Source organism: Tamandua tetradactyla, chromosome 13, assembly GCF_023851605.1.
Source record: "Tamandua tetradactyla isolate mTamTet1 chromosome 13, mTamTet1.pri, whole genome shotgun sequence".
Taxonomy (NCBI): Eukaryota; Metazoa; Chordata; class Mammalia; order Pilosa; family Myrmecophagidae; genus Tamandua; species Tamandua tetradactyla.
Window position 1 is genome coordinate 47,200,294 of NC_135339.1, and position 22,347 is coordinate 47,222,640.

General features: G+C 38.3%; 1 protein-coding gene across 17 annotated transcripts in view; it reads right to left on the minus strand.

The window, feature by feature from the left end:
* Nucleotides 1–22,347, minus strand: part of SGMS1 (sphingomyelin synthase 1) — a 485,077-nt gene that overhangs the window by 281,468 nt on the left and 181,262 nt on the right. For 10 of the 17 annotated variants that reach the window (XM_077125311.1, XM_077125315.1, XM_077125309.1 and 7 more), the window contains one exon: nucleotides 20,231–20,322. The exons of 6 other annotated variants lie outside the window; for them this stretch is intronic. The gene's annotated coding sequence lies outside the window, so the exon portion shown is untranslated. Of the gene's footprint in view, nucleotides 1–1,901; nucleotides 6,501–20,230; nucleotides 20,323–22,347 lie in introns of those variants that run through there. One more of the 17 variants, XM_077125324.1, reaches the window with a different exon arrangement.

Below are 22,347 nucleotides of genomic sequence, written 5' to 3' on the forward strand. Positions count from 1 at the left end.
GATGGGAAGATTTATGTTTTATATATATGTTTCCACAATTAAAAAAAAAAAAGAAACTAAACAGATAATGACACATGCAATACATGATACCAGATGGGATCTAAGAACAGAGAAGAAAAGGCACAAAAGAATATTATTGGGACATAAGGAAAATTGGAATATAGAATATACGGTGTATATCAATGTTAAATTTATTGAATTTGATAACTGTACTTAAGTGATTACATAAGTGAGCATCCTTATTTGTAGGAAATTTACATGGAAGTCTTATGTATTCAAGGAGTATGATGTAATTTGCTCTCAAACGCTCAGAAAATAGAAAGGAAGAAGGGGATGGAGAACATGGTAAATAAAAGGAAGAGAGGGACGGAGAACATGGTAAAGGTAGCAAAATTTTAAATTGGTGGCTCTGGTTGATCTAGGTATCTGTGGGAAGGTTATGATGGAGTTCTCTACACAGGGTTTGCATTATTTTTGCAGCTGTCCTGTAAGACTGAGATTATTTCAGGACAAAAAGTTAAAAAAAAAAAAAGAGTGGGAGAGAGTTCAATATACACACAATTACAAACTGTGACCAGAATTATCCATGAAAGAAAAGTTAAAAGTGCAAGAAATGATTAAAATAAATCTGGTTTAGACTGGGAGGTTCCTGTAATGGAGTCCCATCCTCAGACTCAGAATCTGAAGCCTTTATCTGGAAAGAAGTTCAAGTATCTGAGCTACTGGGCACTGAATATGTAACTAAGTGACTAAAGCAGAAGAATCCAAGGAAGCTCTCAAGGCTTGGGAACTTCACTAGGGACTGTTACCTTTTCCTTAGCCAAAGCCTGCCCCAAAAGTTATACAGAATTAGCAGTTACTCATGTGATATTATCTTAGGGACACCTATAGGCCTATATCTTTCCCACTCCCTGCCAGAGTTAGCCAAACTCTACTATTAAGAGATCCTTAGTTTCAGAGGTGCCCCTCTGCTTTAGACTAGTTAGAATGAAATCCCCTCAGGAAAGGGGGGACACGATACCCACCACTGGCTTTTGGCTGATGAACTGGCACAGCCCTCTCCTACTGTCTGAATGTTACTTACTTATTAGACTTTCCCTGCAGTTACTCCCTCTTCTCGCCTTGTATCCTTACTCTAGCCTGTACAGTACATGTTGCAATAAATCACCAACTGCTTGCTTCTTAAGGAGGATCTTAACCTTCGACATCCTGTGGCAGTGCAGGGCAAGATGTTAACACTGAAAGTAAAAGAGAAGAGGGAGGGCTCCACAACCCACCATGCTTTCCCTCTACTGAAGACCTAGAGAATTCGGGGTACCGCTAACTGGGAGACCCACCAAGTAATGATCTGAAATTTATTCAAAAACTAAATAGAGGCACCCTCTACTAGTTTTACTTATTAATATTTTTGTTTTATCCCCACATATGGGTAATAAATGCTACTGTTAAGATGCCATTTATTTAAAACACAGAGTTCCTGTGAATCAATGTATTAAGTATCAGTAGGTTCACAGGCAAAAAACTTCAAGTTACACCAATTTGCTCCCACTCTCTGTTGTAATTAAGGTTTCAACCCTAGCAGGACCTATCCCTAGTAGTTCAGTACACCTCAAGGTAGAGCAAAAACTGACAATCATAAGATGGCTTTCAGTGGTTTCTGGGGAAAATGATCAAATGAGTAGAACTGCCTCTCTCAGCTCCAGTTCAGAGGTCACCAAACACTGGCATGGCTCTTTGGCCAGTTGTGGCTCCCAATCAAGTACATCTTCCTTCCAAATGCTCAAAGCTTTGAAATTATCATCTATGCTTCCTCTCCACAAACTACAGCCTATGCCCCCAAGCCCAAAACAAAACCCCCCTTCCCAACAGGATCAGCCAGGAACTGGACAATCAAACGGTACATTTTAGTAAGTCAGGTATGAAAGACACAAAGGATCCTTCTTCCCCAGAGGTTGGAATGATAGGTGAAGACTATAAGTTATTTCCATGGAGATGTGACCCATTCAATTGTAGGTGGAACCTTGTCACTATGTGGTTTCCATGGAGATGTGTCTCCACCCACTCAGGGTAAGTCTTAATCTGCTTACTGGAGTCCTTTAAGAGGGAACCATTTTGGAAAAAGCCTCAGAGCTGACACAGACAGAGATATATGAAGATGCAAGAGAAAACACCCCCAGGAAAGCCGTTTGAAATGAGAAGCCAGGAGAGAAAGCTAACAGACTTTGCCATGTACAATCCCAGCTGACAAAGAAATCCCAGCTCTTTCTTGAGTCAAGGTTTCTTTCTCTAGATATCTTAGTTAGGACATTTTTATGGCCTTAGAACTGTAAACCTGTAACTTAATACATTTATTTTATAAAATGAGATCCATTTCTGGTATATTGCATTTCTGGCAGCATTAACAAATGAAAACAGGACACTACAACCTGAAACCAAGATTCCCAAAGGGCACCAAATGGATTCTAGGTCTGTAGCATCTTCCAAGTTCTTAGCAAAAATAAATATAAATCTCAAGATGTAAGACCTGAAGATTCCAAGAGACAATCATCAAGCAAATAACAGCTCCTAATAAAAATCACCATGCTGAAAGCAACGAGGCAAACAGACATTTGCACATCAATGTTCAGAGCAGCATTATTCACAATCTCCAAAAGATGGAAACAAATCAGATGCCCACCAACAGAAGAGTGGATCAATAAAATGTTGTACATACATATGATGGAATATTATGCAGCAGTAAGTCGAAATGATGTCCTGAAGCACATGAAAAGATGGATGAGCCTTGAGGACATAATGCTGAGCCAGACGCAAAGGGATAGATACTTTATGGTTCCATTTTTATGACCATGGTAAAGATAAAATCAGAGGCTTATAATACAGGATATAAAGGACTTTGAGATACACAGAAGCTAGAGATGGGTGAACCATTAGCTAATGAGGATGAACTCCAATGTAAGGGAATAGATAGAAGTGAAGGAGGTTCTCTAGTAAGTCTATATGTAATATTACCATATTGAAGATGAACAAGATTGAAAGGGGTTGTATAGACCTATGTGTCCCACTGATTAACACTAGAAATATAAATTAGTTCTTGCAAGAACTATTTCGAAGGTATGATTCATGTACAGAGTGTTTAAGTCCAGGGTATGGTAGAAAACTGCTATTGCATGCTATGGGCTATGTTTAAAAGAAAAATATCAGCACTACCCCAGCAACAGCAGAGGTAAATAATGGGAGGGGGGACAAGAGTTAAGAGGAGGTTTAGATTTTCTATTTGGTGAGGGTGTGTTTATTGGTTATCTTTTTCTTGGGAACAATGAAATTATCTAAAATTGAGAATGTAGATGAACTGTGGACTTTGGGCATTATTCATGATTCCTGATGAATGCAGGTGACTGAAGGATGCACTTGCTGAGAAGTAGATTGGCAAACGATGGTGTATACAGATGATTGAATGTTGTGCTGCTACAAAAAGGAACAAAGTCATGAGGCATACAACAATGTGAATGAATGTGTGAGACATTTGGTGAGGCAAAATAAGCCCAGAAACGAAAGAACAATGATTGTATGGTTCCTTTAGAAAATGCTTATAAGAAAACAGGGGCTGAGATTGAAAGCTCTTATAGCAGACACATTTATTCTGGAGTGGTAATTATTATTTCTGGATCTTGAGAGATTTGTTATATAGATATAAAACCTGGCATTTAGAGATAAGAATGGAGCCAGTTAGGTTGGGGTTAAAGTAATTCAGAACACAGGGATAAGGATGACATTGTCTATATTTTAGAACCACACATACTCTTTGAGACCAAAGGAAGAAAGGTTTATTTGGTCTGGAACTGAAATTTTCTGTAGCACATAATCTAACTCGACAATCTGTATAGCTCATTTGAACAACTGAAACACAGGGAGTCCAGAATAAGAAAGAAGTCCGTTAATCCTGTACAGCTTAATGTAATGCCTGGATATATCCTAGAGTACATTAAACAGATAAACAAAAAGTACTGGCAAAGTCCCTTGAAGGATGGGAGAAAAAATATGGAACTATTAAACTTTACCATCAGGGAATCCCCTGATACTGTATCAAACTATAGGGAGCCTAAATCAATAGACCAAGCCCTTGTGAAACTTATGTAGGTTGTGGAGAAGCTTAGACTACCTATAGGTACGCCTAAGAGTTATTTCTGGAGGACCTGTTTTGTTGCTCAGATGTGGCTGCACTCTTTCTAACCCCAACTATGTAAGTGAAATCATTGCCCCACCACCACCACCACCTATCGTGGGACATGACATCCAGGGGTAGAAGTCTCCCTGGCGGCACGGGAGATGACTCCCAGGGATGAGTCTGGCCCTGGCCTGATCAACAATTCCATCCTGATCAAAAAGGGGAAAAGAAGTATAACTAATTAAGTATCAGTGGCAGAGAGAGTTCAAATAGAGTCAAGAGGCTACTCTGAAGGCTGCTCTTATGCAAGTTTCAGTTAGACATTCCTGCCTATCATAACTTGCCAAACCCCAACCAGGACCATTCCAGCCAATTTTAAAGAACACCTAGGGCAATATATAAGATTTCACAAGGGTTCCATGCACTAGAGCAATTTTCCAGAAACCTATAACCTCCAGATGGGTCCCTGGTCCAGATAAGCCCTGAAATGCAGAGGGCCCAGCCTCTCTAGAACATCAGATAGTTCCATCTCCCTACCCATTAGTGACAGACCTCTTCCAACATGAAAAAGTTAGAATGGCCATAACTTTTTCTATCCTCCTTCCCTAAAGAGAGGGATAGAAAGATCAAAGGTGATGGTGACGTTATACAGAGAAGACAGGATTTAACAAATGAATATGATTCCTGAATCATTAAATTGATATCTCTTCAGTCTCTAGTATCTCAGAGCAGCTAGAAGTAAAAACCTAAAACTGTGGAACTGTAACTGAAATGAGTTCTACAATTAACTGTGGTGATGTGCTTTGAAATTTATTGCTTTTTTGTATATACGTTATTTTTCACAAAAAGAAAAAAAAAGTTGCTTGTGATGATAAAAAAAATATTTATTTCTTCTAGCCTCCTATATTCTGGACAGCTAGAAGAAAAACCCTGAGAGGATCAAATGAGAGCCCTTGACAAACTCTAGGATCTGTCCTGTAACTATTTGTTAAAGAGTACTTCGAAAACTACTGCTTTTTTCTTTCTTTGCTTTGTATACATGCTATATAATTTTAAAAAAAGGTTAAATATATGTATATTTATAGGTTAAGTATAAATAACACTTTTTCCTAGCTGGTTTGAAACTGTTAATTACCCCAGAAAAGCCATGTTCTGGGGACAGACCTGGTGTTGAGTGGGACCTTTTGCTTAGGTTGTTTCCATGGAGCTGTAACCCAGCCCATTCAGGTGCCACCCAGATGCTTGAGGAGGGTGGGACCAAGAACAAAGTGATCTCCTCAATGCTTGGATGTGTTAAATCCCTCACCACAGTGTTTGGAGAGATCAGAGCCACTGTGTAAATCCTTGGAGAGGGTGGGACTGCCACTTTCTCAAGCCCTAAGGATAAATCATCTTTCCATAAATGAGTCTCAGACCTTAAAATCTAATGAAGTATGCCCTGTAGGTTTTAAGAACTGTTTGGGACCTATTTTGAACCTTTTTTTCCTTCTAATTGGAAATGGGACTGTTTATCCTATGACTGTCCCCCACCTGTGTATACTGGAAGTAGATAACTTGTTCTGAGCTCCACAAGTCCACAAGCCCCACAAGCCAGAGGGGAATTTTACCTTAGGACAGACCATGCCTGTAGCTGATTTTGATCAGACTTTGTACTGTTTTTGACTTTGTATTGTTACTGAAATTGTTTATGGCTTTTGTGAGATTGTAATGGAACAAATGTATTTTGTATATGGAAAGAACATGTGTTTGGGGGATCCAGAGGGTGAAATATACTGGTTTGAAACTGTTATGTACCCCAGAAAAGCCATGTTCTTCTAATCCATTCTTGCGGGGATGACCCAGTGTTGGGTGGGACCTTTTGCTTGGGTTGTTTCCATGGAGTTCTAATGTAGCCCACTCAAGGCGGGTCTTAATCCTTAACTGGAGTCCTTTAAGATAGCTCACAGAGAGAGTGAGAAGTCAGAAAGAAAACAACTCAGGAGAAGCAAGAAGAACCCACAGGAGCTGAGAGAACTATTTTAAAACCAACCCAGGATAGTGGGGCCAGCAGATATCACCATGTGCTTTCCCATGTGACAGAGGAATCCTGCATGTCATCAGTCTTTCTTCAGTGAAGGTATCCTCTTGTTAATGTCTCAGTTTCAACATTTTTATGGCCTCAGAACTGTAATTTTGTAATGTAATAAATCACATTTGAAAAAAAAAAATCACCATGTACACTAACAAGCCACAAACATAGATTTAGATCACCAGATATTTCAGATACTGACATTACCAAATATAGAATATGAAATATTTCTCTTTGGTGTGATTCAAAGATTTACAAGACGGAGTAAAAAAAAAATAGAGCAAGCAAAATGTGAACCCACCATACAGCATACAAAAAAAAAATATATATATATATATAGAGAGAGAGAGAAACATTGAAATATTTTTTTTCTTTTTTAGGGGGCATGGTCAAGGAACTGAACCTGGGTTTCCCGCACAAAACTGAGCATTCTATCACTGAACCACCTGTGTACCAAACATGGACATTTAAAACAGAATTGATGCATTAAATAGAAGTTTCACCCCAGGTAATGAGAGAAAATTTTAAGAAGAAATTAAATTTTCAGTTGTTCAGAATGAAGCAGAAAAAAGGTAAGGAGGAAAACATCAAATAAAAATGACTGATATAAAGAAAAATAGAAGTTCCAACATCTATTTAATCAAAACCACAATAGAAAGAATGAAGTAGAGAAATATGCAAAACAATAATAGTTGAAGAATTTTCAGGACTGATGAATAGCATGAATCCACAGATACATGAGATACAACAAATAAACAACATAACAATAAACAATATAATCTTTTTAAAAACAAAAAACTACACATAGACACAGTGTAGTGTGCAGAACAACAATGACAAAGAAATTATCTTAAGCTAAATCATCTATTAAATGAAAGACTAACAGTAGATTTCTTTTTTTTTTTTTCACATGGGCAAGCACCGGAAATCAAACCCGGGTCTCCAGCATGGCAGGCGAGAACTTTGTCTGCTGAGCCACCATGGCCTGCGCCTAAGTAGATTTCTTAAAAGCAAAAGTGAAAGACTTAACAGAGTAGAACAGTATGTTCACAATGCTGGGAGAAAATAACTGTCAACTAAGAATTGTGAGAGTGAAATAGAGACATTTTCTGATAAACTAAAACTGAGAGTTACCATGAAGGGTTTCTCAGGAAAGAAAATTCTGAAGCAGGCAAATCTCACTAGAGAAAAGGTACAGGATGGAAGAAATGGTAAGCAGGTCAAGTTAAATATCATTAGAACAAAATAACAATTAACTGTCTAATATGTATGGTGAAACAAAGGTTAGAACTAAAACACTAAAAAAGCACTAAGTACAGAAGGAGGTAAGTCCTCATTTGGGGTTCTATAAGGTTTCTATTATTCTGTAAAGGAGTAAGAATACTTTGAATACTGATTGATTTTAGAACTCTTAAGCGTGCACAGTGTACTTTCAAGAATAGTTATTAGAAAAACAGAAATAGAACACAGTTTCTAAACAAGCATGGAGATAACTGAATGTAAATACAAACCAACAAAAAATTTAATTCAAACAAGGGAATGAAAATTAACAATGAAAAGGATCAAACACATGCAGTTAAAAGAGAGATCATTAGACTGCCTTTCAAAAAGAAAAAAAAAATTTAAAGCAGCAAATAAACAACTTAAAGGTGATAGACCCCAAACATTAGGGCATGGACATGTTGAAAATAAATCAATAAAACCAGATTCACCTGACAAACGATAACCATAAGAGGACTAACGTAGTCATGTAACTGGCAAAATAAATGTAAGGGCAAAAAGGAGTATGATAGATAAAGAGGGACAGAGGGACACTACAGAATGACAACAAGGTCAAGTCAGGAGGAAGATATAAAAATTCTAAACTTGTTTTATAGTTAATAAAACAGTTTAAAAATATATGAAGCAAAAATTGATATAACTACTTGGAGCAACCAACAAATCTTCCATAATAATGGGAGATTCCAACATACCACTCAATTAGTGATAAATCGGGCAGAAAAAAAGGAATAATACTATCGGAGATTTGGACAACACAATTAACACTTGATTTAATGACATACTTAAAACCATACACTCAACAAATGGAGAAGAAACTTGAAAACCTGCTCCTACACTAAGCCATAAAACGTATCTCAAAAAAATCTCAAAGACTCAGAATCACAGAAACCAATACAACTGCCTCCAGCCACATAGGGGAAACTGAGCACATGTGGCTAGCATGAATGAGATGTGTTGTAAGTGTAAAATACACATGAAAATTTCTGAAACTTTGAACAAAAGAAAAAATGTGGCTTCTGGAAAGATGGCAGAATAGGCTGACTTCACTACTGCTCCAAGGAACAAAAACAACCAGGACAGAAGTTCCAGGATGCAAATAACCTGAGAGGGTCCTGGATGGAAAAGCTGAGGAACTGAGGAATTGAGATACAGAGTAGTGAGTGGGCTCTGTCAGGACTCCAATGGGGATAAGACGCCATGCTCAAAAAGTATCTGCCCCCACAGCTAGCTCGGGATATCAGCCCCCTCAGCTCTGTAGCATGGGGAATGCAGAAGCCAATAAACTTCCTTTGCCTGCTCATACAGACCATTTAGCTAATGTGCAGAGCCTAATGCACCCCTTTCCATATAGAGGCCCAGAGCCCTCAGGAGTGCACGGACAGGGAGGCAGCAACAAGGAGAAAAGCCACGTCATGCTTTCAGCCCCTATACCCTGTGCCCACAGGCATGACAACCGATGCCCATGGGCACCACACTCCCATGCCCCAATCCACATTGCCCCTATGCCACAAACTGTACCCCATGATCACCCTGCAAGCACATATCCTGCCCACTGCACCTAGCCCCACCATGCACCATGCACCTGCCCCCTACAACCCATGAACCTCATACCCCACCCCGCCTCCCATGCACTTGCACACCTGATAGTCCACAAACCCACTGCACCCCATGCACTCACACACCCAGACATCTTCACACCCCACCCCCACACACCCCACACACACCACACACCAACTCACTCACACCCCAACCCCCATTGCACCTACACATACCATGCACCTCACACACCCACCCTACATCCACCCCTCTTGCAGGATGCATGCCCACCATTAGTGTCCCACTCCCTTGTGCCCAGATCCACGACCCTGCACTCTGCCCTAAACCCCCAGCTCCAGTCACGCCTGCCCCACGTTCCTTGCCACTGTCCCCACACCCTGTATCCTGTAAAAGACACGCTACCATGCCCCCACTCACCACACACCATGCCACACCTAACCGACAGACATTTCCACATAGTCTGTAGACCAGGGAAGCTGACATACCCAGTCCCACAACCCTAGGTCAATACAAGTGGGAGTCTGGGGTCTAAGAGTCCCATCAGGTCCACAAGCGGAATCTCTACTACCCACCTCCCAGCTCTGGGGTTGGTGGCTTTCAGCATGCACCAGGACCAGTGGACCTGGCTAGAATTGCACAGGCTCTCCATCCAGCTCACCTGGCTGCTACAGTCAGGGAAAGATGGGCTGGAGGGGCAAGAAGGTACAAGAGCACCAACTGCTGGGAAGAAACGGAAACCACAGTCTGGCAAATTGCCCATTTGTCTAGTTTTAAACATATCCTCAAGTAGAGATGGATAACCTGCATGAGGCCCGGGCCTTGGTTTGGTGGGGAATTATTGACAAGCCAAGTGCAAAAGGAGACCCTCAACACAAATCCAAGCAAATACAAAATCTTAGACAACTGTGGGAAATCAACTTACAAAATAACCCTTTTAGGATAATGAAATGCCTCAAAGTCAACAAAAAGTCACAAAGCACATGAACATGCAGGCAGATATAGCCCAGCCAAATGAACAAATTAAATCACCGCAGAATGCACAGACTCTGAAACTAATCAAAGATGTTCAAACAATTCTCCTAAATAATATTCAATGGCTTAGCTAAAGAAATAAAAGAGATCAAGAAGACTCTAGAAGAGCATAATGAAGAATCTGAAAGAATAAGTATAAAAATAACATCACACAATGAAAGACACTGTAGACCAACTTAAAATTACGCTAGAATCCCATGTCAAACTCTGAAATCCATTCTATGACTAACTGTTGCAATATGCTTTTAAATGTGTTGCTTTTTTGTATATATGTTGTTTTTCACAAAAAAAGAAAGTCGATTGTGATGAATGCACAGCTATATGCTGATTTTGTAACCACTGATTATACACTTTGGATGATTATATGATATGTGAATGAATAATATATATCAATAAAAATAAATTTAATTAATGAAAACTATTACAACAGACACACAACAGTAGACTCGAAGAGGCAGAAGAAAGAGTAAGCAAACTACAGAATATGACAATTGAATGTGAAAGCACACAAAAAAAAAATGGCAAAAAAGACGGAAAATTTTTAATTGGATCTCAGGAAATGATGGACAACACAAAGCAAACAAATAGAAGAATCATCAGTGTCCCAGAAAAAGAGAGGAGTAAAGGGTTAGGAAGATTAGTTACAGAGATAGCGGGGGAACGTTTCCCAATGCTTATAAAAGACATAAAGACACAAATCAAAGAATCCCAACAAACCCCAACTAAAATAAATTCAAATAGCCTACTCCAAGACACCTGCTAATCAGTCTGTCAAATGTTGAAGAGAAGCAGAAAGTTCTGAAAGTAGCAAAAGAAAAGCAAATCACCACAATCAAGGGCAACCACATTAAGAATGTGTTCAGGTATTCAACAGGCACCATGCAGGTGTGAAGGCCATGGAATGATATATATAATTCCTGAAAGAGACAGACTTCTAACCAAGAATTCTTTATCCAGCCAATTGTTGTTCAAAAGTGAGACAGATTAAAAGTTTCACAGACAGACAAACACTTAGACAATTTCCCAACGAGAAACAGATCCTATAAGAAATACTACAGGGAGTTCTATCGGCCGAAAAAAAAAGACACGAGAAGGAGGGTACAGAATTGAAGGGTACCAGAAAGGGAAATTTGAAGGATAAAAAGAGGAAGAAGGAAAAGAATATATAGAAGATTTCAGCAAACCAATCACAAGTAAAGAGATTGAATCGGTCATCAAAAATCTTCCTACAAAGAAAAGCCCAGGGACAGTTGGGGAATACTATTAAACATTCCAAAAATAATTAACACCAATCCTGCTCAAACTCTTCCCAAAAAATTAAGAAAAAGGAACACTACATAAGTCATTTTATGGAGCTAACGTTACTCTAATACTAAAACCATGTAAAGATGTTACAAGAAAGGAAAACTACAGGCCAATCTCCCTAATAAATCTAGATGAAAAATTTTCAAGAAAATACTAGCAAATCGAAATTCAACTACACATTAAAAGAATTATACACCATGACAAAGTGGGGTTTATACCACGAATGCAATGGTGGTTCAACACAGGACAAATCAACCAATGTAATATATGGGACATTAACATATCAAAAGGGAAAAATCACAAGATCATGTCGATTGAAGCTGAAAAAGGATTCAACAAAATTCTGCATACTTTCCTGATAAAAACACTTCAAAACATAGGAGTCAAAAGAAATTTCATTAATATCATAAAGGACATTCATGAATAATCCATAGCCAGCATCATACTCAATAGAGAGAGACTGAAAGCTACCCCTAAGATCAGGAATGAGACAAGGATACCCTCTGTCACTACTATTATTCAACACTGTATTAGAAGTTTTGGCTAGAGCAATCAGGCAGAACAAAGAAATAAAAGGCATCCAAACTAGAAAGGAAAAAGTAAAACTTATATTTTCAGATGCCATGATACTATACTTAGAAAATCCTGAGAAATCTATGACGCAGCCACTTGAGTAATAAACAAATTCAGCAGTGGAGGGATATAAGATTAACGTGCAAAAATCAGTAATATTCCTATACACAAGCAAAGACTTCACTGAGAAGACAATTGAAAGAAAAATTCCCTCCAAAATAGCACCTAAAAGAATCAAGTATCTAGGAATAAACTTAACCAGGGATGTAAAGGACCTCTAAAAAAGAAACTACATAACGTTGCTAAAGGAAATCAAAGATTAAAATAGGTGGAAAGACATTCCCTGCTCATGGATAAGAAGGTTAAATGTAGTTAAGATGTCAATTCTAACCAAATTGATCTACAGATTCAATGCAATACCAATCAAAATTCCAACAACCTACTCTGAAGACTTGGAAAACCTACTTATCAAAATTATTTGCAAAGGAAAGAGACCTCAAATAGCTAAAAATATCCTGTAAAAGAACAAAATAGGAGGATTAACACTCCCTGATGAAAAGGTTATTATTAAGCCACAGTGGTTAAAATAGCATGATACAATTTTCGGGGGAAGATGGCAGCATAGTGAGGTGTGGAATTCAGTTTGTCCTCCAGAGCACCTAGTAAATAGCCAGGAACAGTATAGAACAACTGCTGGGGGAACATTAGTATACTGGCCTGGACCAAGTAGAATGGCTGAGATCCCATTCAGAACTGTTTAAATCCCCTAAGCCCCAGAGGCCAGCACCCCTCCCCCCCAAGGGCACGGCAGGCTGGTTCCCTGAGGGGAAAAAGAACAGACTTTAATAGCAGCAAAGGCTTAGCTTAACCAAGCTCAAACTGCGTAATTAACCATTTTTGACTACTGAAAACAGGCCCTCAGCACAGATAAATCTGAAATAAGGACTAAATGAACTAGGAGTTGTTGCCTAGCAGAGATGTGGTGGGTCTGATGGAAAAAACAACAACAACAACAACCAGAGGCTTACTGAGTTGGACAGCACAAAATACTGGAAAAGGGCTAGACCCCAAGAAAAAGAGGCACATAGAGCCTGGAGATAAACAGAGCCACATACCAACTTAAGCTCTTGATTGACAAACCGGAGAGGCAGTGGTCCAGCTCTGAAAAGGCTTTTTTTCCTTTGCTTTTTTACTCCTTAACAACTCATTAGATAGAACTAGAAGCACTCTCAGACTCCAGTACTGCTACAGGCAAGGGCAGAATTAAGATTGTCTAAGAGACAAAGTAACTAGTCAGGTGAAAGGAGTTAATTTCCTAAAGGGTGTATCTTCCCCAAGAAAAGGGGGTGGGGCCAGCTCAAGTGGAATTCCTCCTCCAAGGAATTCAGGCCCCAGGAACAGGGAAACTGAAGCAATTAAGCCCAGCTACCATCTCACCTCTATCTCAACCATGCCCCTGGCAGGGAGAGTCTGCTGAAATTAAAGGATCCACATCACTTTAAGCTGGTGGGAAGCCATGGGCAGATAAGCACAACATGCTGGGCAGGATAGGAAAAGCAGAGTACAGAGGCTTGGTAGGAAAGTCTGACAACCTGCTGGGTCTCACCCTCAGGGGAAACTGATGCTGGCTACTCTTTCCTCTGGAGATGTGTGCCTGTCTGATCTAAGAAAACCTGATTAGGGTCTATAATATATGAAGAGGCCCTCTTCAAAAACAAAAATTTGAAAGGCTCCATACAGGAAGGACCAGAAACTGAAAAAACAAGAGCTGAAAAATTATTATCAGTTAAACAGATCTGATGCAAGAGGTCTAGAATAAGTTGAACTAATGTCAAACAACAGATAGAGAACATCCAGCAAGAAAATCTTAGGGAAAAGTGTGAAAAAAAAAAAAAACCCTTCAGAATAAACTAATTAAAGAAATCAAATGCCTAGACAGCAAAAAATAACAAGTCATATTAGGAAAATCAAAGATATAGTCTAGTCAAAGGAACAGAACAACACTGCAAATGAGATACAGGATTTGCGACAACTAATTCAGGATGTTCAAACAAACATGGAAAATCTCATCAAAAAGCAAATCAACAAATTGAGGGAAGATATAAAGAAGGCATTGGGTAAACAAAAATAAGAAATAGAAAGTTTGAAAAAACCAATCACAATATGAGAATGAAAGGCACAATAGAAGAGATTAAAAAAAAAAAAACCAATGGGAATAAACAATAGATTTGAAGAGGCAGAAGAAAGGATTAGTGAACTAGAAGACTGTATGGCTGAAATCTGACACAAATAAAAATGTGGGGAAAGATTGGAAAAATATGAGTAGGGTCTCAGGGAACTGTATGACAACATTAAGTGCATGAATATACATGTTGTGGGTGTCCCAGAAGGAGAAGAGAAAGGAAAAGGAGAAATAATAATGGAGGAAAGGATCACTGAAGATTTCCCATCTCTCATGAAAGATATAATCGTGCAGATTTAAGGAGTGTATCGTACCCCAAACAGAATAGATCAAAATAGACATACTCTAACATACTTATTAATCAGATTGTCAAATGTCAAAGAGAAAGAGAGAATTTTGAAAGCAGCAAGAAAGAGAAAGGCAATTCATCACATACAAGGGAACCTCAATAAGACTATGTGTGGATTTCTCAGCAGATACCATGGAGGTAAGAAGGCAGTGGTATTATATATTAAAGATTCTAAAAGAGAAAAACTGCCAACCAAGAATTCTATATACAGCAAAGCTGTTCTACAAAAATGAGAGGGAGATGAAAATATTTTCAGACAAACAATCCGTGAGACAATTTGTTACTAATAGACCAGCTCTGAAAGAAATACCAAAGGGAGCAGTACAGGAAGATAAGAAAAGGTAGAAGAGGTCTGGAGAAGAGTGTAGAAATTAAGACTATCAATAAAGGTGAAAAGACCAAAAAAAAATTAGATGTGACATATAAAATCCAAACGAGAAAATGGTAGAACAAAGTACTGCTCTAACAGTAATAACATTTAATGTTAGTGGATTAAACTCCCCAATCAAAAGAAATAGATAGGCAGAATTAAAAAACAGGACCCACCTATATGCTGTCTACAAAAGAACAATTTCAAACCCAAGGGCAAAAATAGGTTGAAAGTGAAAGGTTGGGAAAAGATAGTTCATGCAAACAATGAGAAAAGAGCAGGAGTAGCTATACTAATATCCAAGAAATTAGACTTCAAATGTAAAACAATTGAAAGACACTATGTATTAATAAAAGGAACAATTCAACAAGAAGACATAACAATCATAAATATTTATACACCAAGCAAGAGTGCTCCAAAAATAAATGAAGCAAACACTGAAGGGAAAAATAGTCACCTCTACCATAATAGTTAGAAACTTCAATTTCCTGCTCTGATCATTGGATAGAACATACAGACAGAGGATCAATAAAGAAACACACAATGAATGAATAATACAATAAATGAATTAGACTTAACAGACATTTACAGAACACTACACCCCACCACAGGAGCATAAACATTTTTCTCAAGTGCTCATGGATCATTCTCAAGGATACAACATATTCTGGGTCACAATGCAACTCTCAATAAATTTTAAAAGACTGAAATTATGCAAAATACTTTTTCAGGTCATAATGGAAGATAGAAATCAATAACAGGGAGAGGATCAGAAAATTCACAAATATATGGAGGCTAAACAACACATATTTAAACAACCAGTGGATCAAGGAAGAAATTACAAGAGAAATCAGTAAATACCTTGAGGCAAATGAAAATGAAAACACAACATATCAAAATCAAAAGGATGCAGCAAAAACAGTGCTAAGAAGGAAATTTATTACCATAAATGCCTATATCATAAAAGAAGAAAGAGCAAAAATCAAGGAATTAACTGTTCACTTGGAAGAACTAGAGAAAGAACAGCAATCTAACCCCAAAGCAAACGAAAGGAAAGAAATAACAACACTAGAGCAGAAAAAAATTAAACTGAGAATGTGAAAACAATTGAGAAAATCAACAAAAACAGAAATTGGTTCTTTGAGAATCAATAAAATCAATGCACCCTTAGCTAGGTCAACAAAAAGAAAGAGAGGATGCAGATGAACACTATCAAAAATGGAAGAGGAGACATAACCACTGACCCTGCAGAAATAAAGGAGGGAATGAAAGGATATTATGAGCAAATATGCTAATAAACTAGACAACATAGGTGAAATGGACAACTTCCTAGAAAGACATGAACAACGAACATAGACTCAAGAAGAAATAGATGACCTCAACAAACCAATCACAAGTAAAGAGACTGAATCAGTCATCAAGAAGCTCCCAAAAAAGAAAAGTCCAGGACCAGATGGCTTCACATGTGAATTCTACCAAACATTCAAGAAAGAATTAGTATCAATCCTGCTCAAACTCTTCAAAAAAACTGAAGAGGAGGGAAAGCTACCTAACTCATTCTATGAAGCCACATCACCTAATTATGTTGAGTGTATAATTTAAAAGTACTGGCAAAATCCCTTGAGGGATGTGAGAAAAACTATGGAAATATTAACTTTCACCATTAGGGAAAGCCCTGATATTATCTCAAACATTAGGGTTTCCCAAGTCAATAGGCCAAGCCCTTTCTCTTGAGGCTTGCTCCTATGAAGCCTGTTTCTGTAGCAGAGAAGCTGAAGTCCACTTATAATTATGCCTAAGAGTTGCTTCCAAAAAATCTTTTTTGTTGCTCAGATGTGGCCTCTCTGCCTCAAAGCCCTACTCTGCAAGTAAAATCACTACCCTCCCCCATATGTGAAACATGACATCCAGGGGTGAAAGTCTCGCTGGCAATGTGGGAGATAACTCCCAGGGATGAGCCTAAGGCTATCCTGAACAAAAGGGGGAAAATATATATAACAAAATAAGTATCAGTGACTAAGACAGTTCAAATAGCATTGAAAGCCTATTCTGGAGGCTACGCTTACACTAACTTCAGCTAGATATGGTTAATTATGAGGGTTTGCCAGCATCAACCAAACCATTCCTGTCAACCCTAAAGAACACCTAGGGCTTTATCTGAGATTCTACAAAAATTTCAGGCACTAAGATTACTTTCTAGAAACGTACAACGTCCAAATGTATTCCTAGGCCAGATAAGTCCAGAAATTGAGAGAGGCCAACCTCTCCAAGAACATCAACTAGTTCTATCCCCCTATTCCATATTACCAACAGCCCTTTCCAACATGAAAAAGTTAGAATAGGCATGGCCCAAACACCCCTAAAGATTGGGAGAAGGATTAAAGGAGAAGGAGGAGTTAAAACAGAGAAGATAAGGTTTAACAAATGAATATGACTGCTACACCATTCTATTGATATTTCTCCCGCATCTTGGAACAGCTAGAAGGAAAAACTGAAAATTGTAGATCTGTAACACATACAAAACTCTGAAATCTGTTCTATAGCTGCTTGTTACAATGTACTTTGAAACTGATTGCTTTTTTGTATATGTTATACCTCACAACAAAAAATGTTTAAAAAAATGAAAGTGTAAAATACCTCATTTATTTTTCTTGAATACATGTTTGTCAGATAACATTTCAGATAAATTGGGCTAAAGAAAATTTATTATTAAAATTAACTGCAACACATGGGACAGAAATCCTAGAATGAGCTGGGACTCAGTATCAAGAGACTGAGAAAACCTTCTCGACCAAAAGGGGGAAGAGCAAAACGAGACGAAATAAAGTTCAGATTCCAAACAGGGTCGAGAGGTTATCCTGGATATCCTGGAGGTTATTCTTATGCATTAAATAGATATTACCTTTTTAGGTAAAGGTGTAACAGAGAGGTTGGAGGGAACTGCCTGAAAATGCAAAGCTGTGTTCCAGTAGCCATGTTTCTTGAAGATGACTGTATAATGACATAACTTTCGCAATGTGACTACGTGATTGTGAAAAAAAAAAGAGTACTCATGGATTTTCTGATTCATCAAATCACAGGAAACTGTGTATTTGCACAATGTATATGGGCAACATAGCAGCAACTGGTAAATTTTTCTTGGAGATGGCAGAGTTATACAAATGAACAGAGTAGCTCCAGGTAGTGCCATAATAACTGTAAATTTTTTCTGAAGAATTGGAGTGTCCTTAATGGAGGATCTAACCCCTACCCCCTCCCATGAACTAGGGGAAGTACTAAAGATAAACTGATCAGAACATCTTCCAATTAGAGGAAAATAGATATTCATCGTGTGATGTATGTAGTTAGAGTTATAATCATTTTCCTTCAAAGCTGTTATTATTTGAAGGGGAAAATTCAACTTCCCCATTTGGAGAATTCCTGATATCCTCATAAGCAGTGGGGACAACCAAATCAATAGGCTAAGCCTTCAATCTTGGGGTTTGCTCCTATGAAACTTATCCCCGCAAAGGATAGGCTAAACCTACTTAAAATCAGGCCTAAGAGTCACCCCCAGAGAACCTCTTTTGTTGCTCAGATGTGGCCTATCTCTCTCTCAGCCAAAACAGCTAGCAAACTCACTGCCCTCCCCCTGTCTACATGGGACATGACTCCCAGGGATGTGGACCTCCCTGGCAACGTGGGACAGAAATCCTAGAATGAGCTGGGACTCAGCCTCAAGGGACTGAGAAAACCTTCTCAACTGAAAGGGCGAAGGGAGAAATGAGACAAAATAAACTGTCAGTGGCTGAGAGATTTCAAACAAAGTCGAGAGGTTATCATGGAGGTTATTCTTATGCATTATATAGAAATATCTTTTTAGCTTATGGTGTATTAGAGTGGCTAGAGGGAAGTACCTGAAACCGTAGAGCTCTATTCCAATGGCCATGTTTCTTAAAGATGATTGTATAATGATATAGCTTATAGCTTTTACAATGTTGACAGTGTCTGATGCTCCTTTCATCCAGGGTATGGACAGATGAGTGAAAAATATGGATAAAAAATTAGTAAGGGGTCAAATAAATTGGGTAGATGGAAATATTACTGGTCAGTGAGAGGGAGGGATATGGGATGTATGGGATGTACGAGTTTTCTTCTTTTTTCTTTTTCTGGAATGATGCAAATGTAAAAAATCATTATGGTGACGAATACACAACTCTGTGATGATACTGTGAGCCACTGATTATACACCTTATACACCATGTATGGAATGTATGTGTGTGAAGATTTGTCAATAAAAATATTTTTAAAAAAGAAAAAGACCACACGATAAACTATTTTCACCCACTAGACTGGCAACAAAACAACCAAGTCCCTACAATACTAAGTGTTAGAGAGATATGCAGCAGCAGACAAAATAAACTGTGATATATTCTCAAATAGAATTTTATTTAACAATAGAAATTAAGTTGCTATGCTACATTACTTGAAACAAATGAATTTTCACAATATAACTAAGTGAAAAATTACAGAATACCACATTCCATTTCTTATCAAACACTAAAACAAGTAAAACTAATCTATTGTTCAGATATACAACAAAGTTATTATTTTTTAAAATCAAGAGAATGGTTAACATAAAATTTGAAATAATGGTTACCTTTTTATACATTACCTATTGTTTATTACTGGTTAGTGAAAAATAAGGAGCTTGTGCCAAAATGTATATCAAGTACAGCACTAAGAACACTGTTTACTGTTTAGTTTAGCTGACTTTTATTTTTGGTAGTAAAACTTTCCCAAAAAAGGAAGTGGCTTGTTGGTTTATACTCTCGTACAATCTTCTTAGCTCATCTCAAATTGGCAGTCTGAGCGGTACTGATTTTGACAGTTAACTCTGGAGAAGAGCACAGGCCAGGTAACTGTAAACCTTCAGAATAAAGAGCCTCAATTAAGTCAATTCCAGATTACAGGGAAAGATCTAGTTCCAAATTATTCTTCAGGGTCTCCCTAGAATTTTTCCTACCTGGTTTACCTGACATGAGATCCAACCACACCCTTTTCTGCCATCTCCAGTGACTCAGGCTGACACTATTTCCTGTGCCCTTGGTTTTGTGTATTTCTATCCCTTTGGCCGGTGGTGCTGGCCTCCACCAATCGGGGAGCTGGCCTCTGCAATCCTACTTTCTGCCCCAAACCAGACCAGCCCTTCCTTGGTTGATTTTACTTCCAAGGCACTGCAAAGACCTGAAATTCCCTCCATTCCATCACAGCCTCAGACACAATCTCAAAACAAAACTACAGAGATTATGAGGAACTTCAGACCCAAAAGATCTTTGAGAATGGATAAAATGCTGATTTTGACTTACACATTGTCTCTTACACATACTCTGCTGTGCTCCAAACTCACTGTTCTTGAAATTCAGAAAATCAACAACTCCTTCAGTCACTGAAGTTTTGCCTGGAATAATAAGGACAGGAAATGAAAACAGCAGCAAACAGAAGGAAACAAAGGGTCCACTAGAGAAAGAAACTCTTGTATAATCAATCTTTTAGACATTTAAGAGGAAAAATGGTCATCAGAATTAAGGAAAATCTCTAACTTAGTCTAATCCATTTTTCATCATTAACCCAACTATTAATAGTAACTCAATGTATGCAGAAGAAATCACTATCATTTACAAAGAGTTTTCACATATGCTTTCTCATTTAAGCCTTAGGATCTTGAGAATTAGCAAGTATTATTTTTAAATGTGGTAGCTTAAGTTCCCAAAGGTTAAGGAACTTCCCAATATGACTCAGCCAGCAAGTATCAAAGCAAGAAATAGAAAGTAAGATCTGGTATAATAGTTTTTCGTTAGTTTTGGCTTAAACAACAGAATTTATTGTCTTAGTTTTAGAGGCTAAAAGTCCAAAATCAAGGAGACAACAGAATCATGTTTTCTTCAAAATCTATAGCTTTCTAGTGGTGGCTTGCAGGCAATCCATACTCAATCTCTGCCTCCATCACATAGCCATCTCTCTCCTCCCCCCAACTGTCTTCTACCACCTGGTATAATTCTTCCCCCCCTTTTTTTTTTGCATGGAGACTAGAATCGAACCCGGGTCTCTAGCCTGGCAGGCAAGAACTCTGCCTGCTAAGCCGCTGTGACCCACCCTAGGTATAATTCTTTTAAAGTCACTCTCACTATCAATTTCTACTAATTGCTTTTTTCTTTGAATATAGGTCACATTTTCTGGCTTCTTTTCTATTATATGGTAGGCAATTAAAAGGTATCCAGTTTGATTCTGGTGGGAGCTAAATTAACTGGCAGATCCTCCTGATCCTTTCAGGCATGGCTTTATTCTTGGTTAAAATGGGGTCTATTTCAGTGTGTCCTTAAGTCCTAGTGAATGGCCTTTAACATAAGAGATGGCCCTTCCTCCTAAGACAGCTTTTCTAGTGTTCAACCAGAACTCCAATTTCTCTCAGCATTGCAAGACCTCTGATATCTCCTTTCTCTTCTAAGCCTGGTAGTGGGTGCTCTCTGTTAGATCTCACCCTGCATATGCACATTCTGACTTCTGAGTCCCCCTTCTGCATTGCTTTCCTTCCTGGCACCCTGCCCTGCAAATTTCAGCCTCTTCAGCAGCCTTGAACTCTGATTTCTGTCTTTTCAATTCTGTGGGACCAGCATGCTCTGCCGCACCTCCTGTACCATCCAACTGTATGGCATTAGGGAAAATATGGGTCTCAAGATTCTCTTCTCTCAAGGATAATAATCCTGGCTGCCTGCTATCCAATGTCTGAAAATAACTGCCTTCATTTTGTCCAGTTTTCTAGTTGTTTACAGAAGGACAGTTCAGCACCAGTTTCATTCATTAAATAATGCTTGAGGAACATTGGGCTGTTTTATCGGGAAGGGTTAAGAATCAAACACTTTTAGCATATGATAAATACTTTCATTTAAACATTTCAAAGAACTCTCTAACAATCGTTTTGTAAAAATGTACGTTTACTTCTACTGCAGCACTGTGGGAAGAGAAATACTCTCTAACTTTGCCAAACAAATCCTATTCAAATGAAATCACAAAGAAATGTCTCTTCCAGAAAGCTGATACCCCCCTTCAGAAAACAAGCTAGCTATCAACCTGACATACATTTACATTTATCTCTTTAACTCTTCCACCAAAAGGCAAAGAAAACACTACCATATATCCAAAGAAGGGAAAGTTAGCTACTACTTTTCATTTTCCTTGTTTATGGGTACATGTACTTAAGGATGGGGAGAAATATTTTTTTCATGAATATCATTTTCTGGTTTATTTCCAATTCTACTTGAAACCATTGGCGAGATACTATCAGAAAAAAAAAGCATCAAGAGAAAACTTGCAAGCAAGAATGGTGTTATCATCATACACTGTGAGAAAAGAGGATTTGTAATCACTAGAAAATGGAGGACAGGGTTTTGTTTGTTTGTTTGTTTGTTGTGCAAGTCAGGAGATT